The 9,582-nt window shown below is 38.3% G+C and overlaps 1 pseudogene; it reads left to right on the forward strand.

Moving 5' to 3' along the window:
- Positions 1-4,731: 4,731 nt before the first annotated feature.
- Positions 4,732-5,633, forward strand: LOC124959362 (olfactory receptor 4C6-like; annotated as a pseudogene).
- The last annotated feature ends 3,949 nt before the right edge of the window (positions 5,634-9,582 follow it).

Genomic DNA, 9,582 nt, shown 5'->3' on the forward strand with positions numbered 1-9,582 from the left:
TAGAGATCTGCACCTCCTTCAGGTAGAACCAGTCTCAAGGGGTGCAACCCGAGTGACAAATGGTGCTGTGTCATCACTCCTCAATGGCCACTGCATGCTCTTACAGCCCAGGTCTTGCACTCAAAGCAGAGTGCATACTCTGATGTGCCTCCTAAGAAGGATGAATGAAGACATTCTGCTTTCATTTGAAAATATACCACAGAAATTTGAAAGTGAAGATAAAATGCATTAGTGAAGGCTCTACTTAGCTAACACTTTAGCAGTTGTTCCTTAATTGGAGAGAAGGCAAATCCCTTGGTGACCAGGAAGGTTATTTCCTTATTAGGCTCAGAGAGTTGTAAAACTTCTGCTTTAAACCTTTCTTGGAAAGCAATAAAAATATCCTAGCTCTATGAATTTGACCAAGATTGAATTGATAGATGATTTCCCCCCTGTTCCCTAGGTATCTTTCCTTTACATTTAGAAGAATCAAGCTGAAATAATTTCACCTGTTTCTTGGATTCTTTGAAGAAGTTTACTTCATGTGAATGAAACGTGGATGTGATATGATCACAGATGACCTCAGAATTTTACAGTCTCCACTTTCAAACATCTATAAAACCTACACTCTAACAATCATCTTATTCACCTAAGTATTTAATAGGTAGGTTTAGTCATTGTATACAATTGTAGCATAAAGATTACCTGAAAAGCATGATTAATTGAATTGATTTTGTATTAATTTCATTTAGGTACATATATTCCTGTTATTCTAAAGTATGTCAGTCATTCATACTCAACACTTGTTTGCTTTATCTATAAATGTTACTAAATCTTTGGAAAAGGAACTTGAAGGACTTCAGTTTATACTGGTGCTTAAACTTGTGTTAGATCAGATGACTTTCTTTTTCTTATTAGTGTATTATAATTATGCATAACTGTAGCAATTTTGACATATTTATAAATGCATGTAACATGATTTGTTATTTTAATATCAAGTACTTTCCCTGTACTTTCCCACCTCCTTTCCCTGACCCCCCATCTTTAATTTACTGATTTTTTTCGCTATTTATATTTTGATCAATGCATTATAGCAGTGCCTATAAGTGGAAGGGTGACATATGTATACATGTATCTAGCAGTTTGGTCAATTTCATTCTGCAGTTCCTCTCCTTTCTCACCCTCCTCCTTCCCCCTTGATCCCACTTTGTCTACTGCCCAGTTCTCCCTTCTACTTTCAAGAGCTTCTCTTTATTTTTCTTTTCTTCATTTCTCTGTAGCTTCCATACATGAGAGAAAATATTCTTCTCTTAACTTCTGAGTCTGGCTTATTTCCCTTGGCATGTTGCTCTCCAGTTCCATTCATTTACCAGCAAATGACTTAATTTCATTCTTCTTTGTGGCTAAGACTCCATTATGTACTGATACAATGTTTTCTTTATCTATTATCCTTTTTAATGAAACCCCCTCTAAGAGAGAAAATAAAATAAAAATTGAAAAATAAAGTGTATGATTTCTAAAATTTCTCACAGGCAGGAAGAAAGGTAATACATACATGAAAATGGTTACTAAGAGACATTTTCTGCATTTTTTTCAATTTTACTTTAACCTTTCTTTTCTCTTTCTCCCTCCTTTCACACATACCCTCTTTTTCTCCCCCTTTGCTTACATATCTTTTTCTCCTGCTCTCTTTCCATTTCTTTCCATCTCTCTCTTTCCTTTACACAGGCCCACAAAGTAATTTCTCTCCCTCCTTCCATACCTTTGGCCTCTAATTTTTGACCAAAAAAAAAAAAAATGCATTGTTTCCCTTAAAATTTAAACATGTATAATATTAAGTACTAAGTTAGATTGATGGTTTTAATTTTGAAATATTTTTTTAATATTTCCCTATGTGTCAAAACATAGCTTCCTCATTTAGTCATGTCTATGTCTACAACAATGGCTGCTAGTGTTGGTGGCAGTGGGGTGACAGAGATAATAACAGTAGCATTGTTTTAAATTCACAAATTCTTCCTCATAGCTAAGGAAATAGGCCATGTACAGCAAGTTTTTAAAATGCTTGCTGTTGATGTCAGTGCTTAGGCAAAGCGAGGGAAGTGGACTGGTGAAAGGAAAAGCATTAATTATAATTATCCCTGTCCTCACCAGAACAACTTTTCAAAGAACAGCTCCTCACTGATGCACTGTGAGATAGCTAAGAGTCCAAGGTACTGTTTATTGTTTTGATTTGAGCTCAGGCATGTCTAGAAATACACATGCTAAAGGACAATATAGCAAGTTAATGGTTTCACTGGACCTGCTTACCAAAGAAATAGCAACCAGACTCTGGTAAGTGTGATGCGGTTACAGTTTCTCTCATCTTCGGTTGCTGCTTGTGAAATTCAGTCAATAAAGATACACATTTCATAAGACTATGATAATTAAGTGAGAAAAAGTCCTTTGCACATTGCCCTTAATTATTAGGAGGCAATACAAGTATGATAGCTATGGTGTATTAATTGCACTGCTGTATAAACTTGTTGGAGTCTTCTCTGCTGCATCCTGCATGGAGGAGGAAAGTGTTGACTGCCCGAGGGGGATGCTGGTGGTTTTTCTTTACAACAAATGGATCTCCCAACTCTCCTTTATTTACAATATGCAGGTTAAAGTGTGCAAGTACTGGGAGGAGCTTCTTCTGTGATGGACAGAATAGGGTGGAGTTAGGGGCCCCATCCTCTTAAGGGGGAAAATTCCAGAAGGAGACAGGGAACCACTCCCATGCAGAGCATTGACCTTTATATGATGTGAACATGAATGAACCACCCCCTAAGGAAATCTTACCCAGAGGCCTAAGCAATAACTGTTAAAAAAAAAATACTGAGTGTTTTTGTTTGAGGAGAACAGAGACCCTACTGCTGCTACTCCTCACTGGGCCATCCCTATACTGCAGATGAGGAAAACAAGGCTTGGGGAAGCCAGCAGGGTGGCCATGTGACAGACTACACTAAGAAGGCAGCCTAGAATATGATCCACTTTCCATTTACTGACTCTTGAACTAGTGCTCCTTGAACTCACAAAGGTTTTTGCAATAAAGGCCTTAGTTTTGGGGCAAGAGGGAGAGGCTTTTGTAATGCAGGGCCTTCAAGCCCCCTGTGAATGCTCTGGGCTTTGTGTAAGGGATGGAGCTGAGGTAGATTACTCAGCACATCCTCATTCATGGCACAATGTAATCTATATTTCATTTTAGAGTTCCTACAAAAATACCTGACAAGTCAAGCCGTGTTTCCACTGCAGCTTCATCTTGGTTGTCATAGCAATCCTCTTGAAGTACCACATAATGTGAATTCCTCTTCTCTGATAATGGAATATAATAGGTAAAAATTTGAGTTATGTGAAAAAAAACACTGACTCCACAAAGCACTAGTTATAAAATTATAACATAGTTTCCAAGGTTTCTGGGTTTCTTTCCCATGGGAGGAAAACGGTTCCTACTCGTGTGTTATGATCCAGTTTACATGAGGTAATACACTTGTCATACCTGGCACAGTGCCCAGGAAGGAAATCATCCTGCAAGCTAATTGTTTAGTTGTCATAATTATGTTCAGGAATATTTTGCTGCATTTAGTGGACAGAGAAACTTAAAGAAAAAACTTGGGTTAAATTTTCATCATTAAACAATATGTTAGTTGGGCATTATATAATCACCATTTTTAGTATATTTGCAGTACTATATTTGTTTTAATCTTTTTTTTTTTTTTTTGCTGCTGTGACTAAAAGATATGATAAGAAAAATTAGAGGAGGAAAAGATTATTTGGGGGCTAATGGTTTCAGCAAGTCTCAGTCCATAGATGGCTGACTCCATTCTCTGGAGCCCAAAGTGAGGTAGAACATCATGGCAGAAGAACTTGGCAGAAGAAAGTGGCTTAGGACATGGCCACCAGAAAACAGAGAGAGAGAGAGAGAAACATTGTAGACCATAGAAAAAATAGAAACTATAAGGCATGACCTCAGGAACCACTGTCTCCTCCAGTCACACCCTACCTGCCTACAGTTACCACTAGTTACTACTCAGTTAATCCCTATCATGGAATTAATGTGCTGATTAGATCAAAACTCTCAGGACCAAACATTTCACCTTTTGGGCAACACCTCATATGTGAACCATAACAATATGCCTTTGAAAAAGAGCACAAGAAGAATAATTCATTTCACTAGGTTGTTTTAAAGAAAAAACAGGATAATAGCTCCATCTCTAACAGAGAAAGCGTACTGATGTTGGAGCATACTGAGTCTGGAGTTAGAACATGCAGTCCACATTTTGACTGAACTGTTCACTAGCTATGCAACCTTGGCTAAGTTTCCTAAACTTTGTTGGAGTTAGTGTCTTCATCTGAAAGATAAAGCTAATCATATCATTATTCTACTGCTTGGAATGAGGTAGGTGGTCAGAAATGTAGGCTACTATTAATAAGAATCTTTAAGTTAGAAGAAAGAGGAAGAAAAACCAATTAAACATGGAAGAATAATTTGAACACAGAAAATACACAAAGTGAACTTTCACTAATAAAGTATGCATCTATAAATTCTATATTTAACACATTTTCCTAAAAGTCAAATTCGTGGATGACGAACAAATTAGTAATAAATAGACAAGTTCCTGGAGTCCTAGAAATCAACTAGGAAGTCAACTAATCATGAACTATAAACCATATATTGCTTTTTTGTAGGTGCCCTAGCTTTCAAGAAAAGCTCATACACACACCAGGTAGATGGGAAAGCAGAACAATGTGACAGAATTCATCCTTTTGGATCTTACCGAGAACCAGGAACCAAGGAAAATATTTTCTGCTGTATTCCTAATCATGTATGTGATCACAGTGCTGAGAAATCTACTCATTTTGGAGACCATGATTATAAGTCAGATTCTGAGGTGGCCTATGTACTTTTTTCTCACCTTCCTGTCCTTTCTGGATATCACCTACTCTTCCATCATTGCCCCCAAATTGTGGGCTCCCTCTCTGAGAGCACTGCCATCTCCCTGGAGGGCTGCATGACCCAGCTCTTTGCAGAGCATTTCTTTGGTGGTGTGGGGATCATCCTGCTCACCGTGATGGCCTGTGACCCCTAAATGGCCATCTGCAAGCCCCTGCACTACAGCAGCATCATGAGTCCTCGAGTGCACTGCCTGATGGTGGGAGTGGGCGAATACAGCTTCTCTTCATGTACAGAATACCCCTTCTGTGGCTCCAATGTAATTGATCACTTTATGTGTGACTTGTTTCACTTACTGACAATTGCCTGCATGGACACTTGGACTCTGGGTCTCTTAGTCAACCTCAACAGTGGGATGATGTGCATGACCATTTTCCTCACCCTAATTGCCTCCTACGTAGCCATCCTCTGCTCCCTGAAGTCTTACAGCTCTGAAGGGAGACACAAAGCCCTCTCCACCGGTGGCTCCCACCTCACGGTGGTCATGTTATCCTTCATGTCATGTATTTTCTTGTATATGAGGCCTGTGGCTATTTACCCCATAGACGAGGCAATGGTCATGTCCGATTCAATCATCACCCCCATTCTGAATCCCTTGATCTACACACTGAGGAACACAGAGGTGAAAACTGCCATGAAGAAACTTTGGATGAAGCAGGGGACTTCAGTTGGCAGCTAACTGTCATGCTAAGAACCATGCCTGTTTCCCAAAAGAACTAGTGGTTCTTTCAGAAATGGGTGAGAATTAAGCTGTCCATTCTCACCAGGGAACTCAGAAATTTAAAAAAGTTTAAAAATCTGTGTGGTAAGTTATGATGTGAGCAACATGGAGTTTTTGATGCCCTCTTGCTTGATGTCCTACTTTGTTCCCCATCACCTTAGAATCCCCTCGCTCTGCCCTGGAATTCTCTGATCCATCTTGCTATTGCCTCTACCTCTCCAAGCACATCATGAGCCCTCTCCTCTCTCAAAAAGCTGTGCAACCCTTTCCTCTCCTTAGGGTTTTGCTTCTCCATCTAAAAATGAACCCTCATCTCCCTCCAGCTGTCATTTCTCTCTGACTTCTGTCCTCGGTTAAGAAATTAAACCTTATCTTCCTTGAGAAGCCAACCCCCATGATTCAGTTGAAGAAGCTTCCCTCCTGCCCTGCTTCTCCAACCCAACACTTTCACTGCATCAGTGACTCTGATCAAAAGTAAAAATACCTCATATGACCATGGTTGACTTTCACTATTTTCTATCTGTCTGCACCCCTGCCCCAGGGCTGGATATCCATGAGAGATGAACTTTGCATTTGCTTATTCTTGGTCCCCTATTAGTTTTTGCTGTTGTTGTTGTTGTTGTCTGTTTGTTTGTTTGTGTGTGTTTATTTTTCACCAGGGATTGAACCCAGACAAGCTAAACCACTGAGCCACATCTCCAGTCTTTTTTATTATTGTGTGTTTTTGAGACAGGGACTTACTAAGTTATTTAGGACCTCACTAATTTGTTGAGGCTCACTTTGAACTTGCAACCCTCCTGTCTCAGCCTTCTGATCCACTGGGATTACAGGCAAGTGCCACCATCCCCCACCTGACTAGACTTTTAATAGCTATCTGATAAATACTTATAAAAGAAAAGAACCATTTAAAAAATAACAGAATGAATATAGTTAGGGGGTAAAGAAGACAATGATTAAGTAACTATAAAGTAAACAGAGAAACCAATAGAACAAGTTTATGGAAGTGGAAGGCTATCATTTTGGAGGCTACTTCATATTGAATAAGTCTGAGAAGGATTCTATTAGCAGGTTCAGCTGATTTTTTATTCTATTGAGAGTTCATCAGGACAAGTGATTAAAGCTTGATACCAGGATTACCTAGTCAGGAAAACTTCCAACTGTAATATAAGAAATGTAAAACTAAAGCTAATGTCATACTCTTTATTCTATTGATCTTTATACAGTCATTAATCCTATCAGATTATACAAATATAAATGTAAGAATTTTAAGATCCTTTATAATATTCACATTATTATAATAATATAAAACCATCTTATGGTTTTCATAAAAATCAAAATACTCACATTTTTGTGGATTTTTCCTTCGCTGTTAATAAATGGAAAAAATAAATAAACATAAAGTTGTACTATACTCTGAAGTATTCGAGAAGTTATTCTGAAGTGAAATCTATAATTGAAAGTTAAGAGAAAAATGGAAGCTCAATACAAAACCTTTTCAGAACATGGAAAGGCATTGCTCAACTCTTCTATAGCACACTATATCCTGAAAGAATGTTTTAACTTTGTATCACTTTAAAGCAGTAACAATAGCCTGCATTCCTCTGGGGTTTCAAGAAGGGCTGAACACAGATGTACTGACAATACCTTGCCTGCATTTGAGATCCCTCTTCTCTCCATTCTCTAAATGGATCCTTATATTCAACTCACTGATCTTATATAGTTCCTTGACAATGCCCCAGTCATTCCTGTGTCAGAGTCAGAGCTTTCTCTCTCTGGCATTTTTATCCCACTAATCTTCACGTGGCCATCTCCTTTTCATCATTTTTTGTCAGTCGCTGGTGCTCATCATTCCTATTAAACTTACTCACTTCAAATAGGTAGGACTTGCTGTGTGAAAACCCAAATTCCTTTTCTCCTATGGTGAAAGTGAGAAAGTCTTTTGATATCATAGTCAGGCCTGGAGGCCAGGGTAGTCTTAGGAGGCAAGATGCTGTTCTCATTCTGTAGCCCCATTCTGCTTATTCAGGTACTAACCTTCTACTTTCTAAGGCAGTGGTCTCCTCTGACTCACAGGTGAAGTGAGGGGATGGAGACTGATTCTTGCATTGTTCCCCAAAATAGTGTGATCAACTGCCACCCTATTGGGCCTACATCACCACTCTATCACCCAGCTATTTGAAGTGACCAGTGCTGAAATTACTTCAAAATTATCCTTTCCTATTATCTGTTGACACTGTAGTAATGATTCTTCCTAATTCTTTCCTAAATCCTGAGGGTTATTTGTTAATTAATTTATTTTGAAAAGAATCCTCAAACCTAAATGTAGAGATAGGAACTATAAATGACCCTTTTCACCATAAAGATTACAGAATGACTTTACTGGAGCTGCATGGGTATCATATGAGATCACCTCGACTTCTTCTAACCCAGTTGGAAACTGATCTTCAAACATCGTTTTCCTCCACCCACATCTCTGCTTTCCTCTTCACCTCTAAAATTAGTCCTTGTTCAATTTGCTTAGCAGTTTTCTGTTTTCAGATAAGTTTAAGTTTACAAAAATTTGTCTCTAAAAGGTATCTTTACAGTGGATACAAAGAAATGATTATTGCATTAAAATAATGTACTGCCCCTTTCTAAATGAAAATGAATTTTCTCAAGATCCACCATTGATATAAACAAGTCATTCATGAACCAACACCTCTCATGTATTAATATGTAAAATTTTAAAGTCTGACTAGACATAGTGCTTGTGAAATTACAAAGTGTGTCCAGATCACACTGCCTATTTCCATACCAGATGGCCTTATGCAGGTATGAGTTTGCAAAACTAGGAAAAGGTTTTAAACCCTTGGTCAATGTGTAAAGTGGGAAAATGGTTTGTGAAAATAGCTTTGGAAAACCCTTGTGGAGATGTGCCTGCCACTCATTTCAAATTGATGTCTATGTGTGTTTGTGTGTGTGTGTGTGTGTGTGTGTACCTGCATGTGTGTGTATTGTTCTGAGAGCATAGAAGCTTCCCCACTAATTGTCCCAGGAGACTGATATCAGAAACACCAAGGTAGAAAGAGTCACTGGCCAATTTAGTAAAAATAATAATAATAATAATCAGGTGAGGGTTGCTGGTGACATGAACCTACAGAGTTTCTATATTGATAGACTTTCTCAGGATAAGACATCCATGGTCTGCCAAAGGGAGTCAAAGGAGTGTTTTAGGTACCAGCCCCAAAGGGTCACAACATTTTAAAGCCCTAATGAGGCATCACCAGGAATCACATGGAGTAGACATTTTCCTTCCACATCAAAGAAACTATAATAGAAACACCAAGGCAGGTATCTTAAAAAGACTTGGGGAAAAAAATCCAAAAAAGGAGGGAAAAAAGAGAATTTTAACATCTGTCAGGTGCATAGGCAAGTGAGCCAGCTTATTAAGAAGCCAAGACAAATAAGAGTTTTCTCCCTTCTGAATAATTCTCTTTCCTATGTTCACTCAGACTTCACCATCTAGTTTTCCTTTGTCATGCTTTTGTGCCTCAGTGGAAGGAAATTTTGACAGTTGGAAAATAACATGTCTTGGACATTTTAATTTATTTTTTTTAATTTTGTGGGGTTTTATTAATTGACACAATAATTTCATGGCATTACATTGTACAAGGGGATATCTCAACATGTAATGATCAGAACATTGTAACTGGTATATCTATCACTCAACCATTTATTGTTCCTTTGTTCTGTGATCATTCAAAATTTTCCCTATTAGTGATTCAGAAATAGACAATTAATTGTTGTCAACCATAGTTCCCTTGTTGTGCTGTAGGGGAGTGCGGATGGAGAGAGGGTGGTTTATGGATACATGGTTTCATTTGGATGGGTTTTAAATTTCTGATAGAGGACTTGTTCAAAATCATGG

The sequence above is a fragment of the Sciurus carolinensis genome, chromosome 11 (assembly GCF_902686445.1).
Source record: "Sciurus carolinensis chromosome 11, mSciCar1.2, whole genome shotgun sequence".
NCBI classification, from domain to species: domain Eukaryota; kingdom Metazoa; phylum Chordata; class Mammalia; order Rodentia; family Sciuridae; genus Sciurus; species Sciurus carolinensis.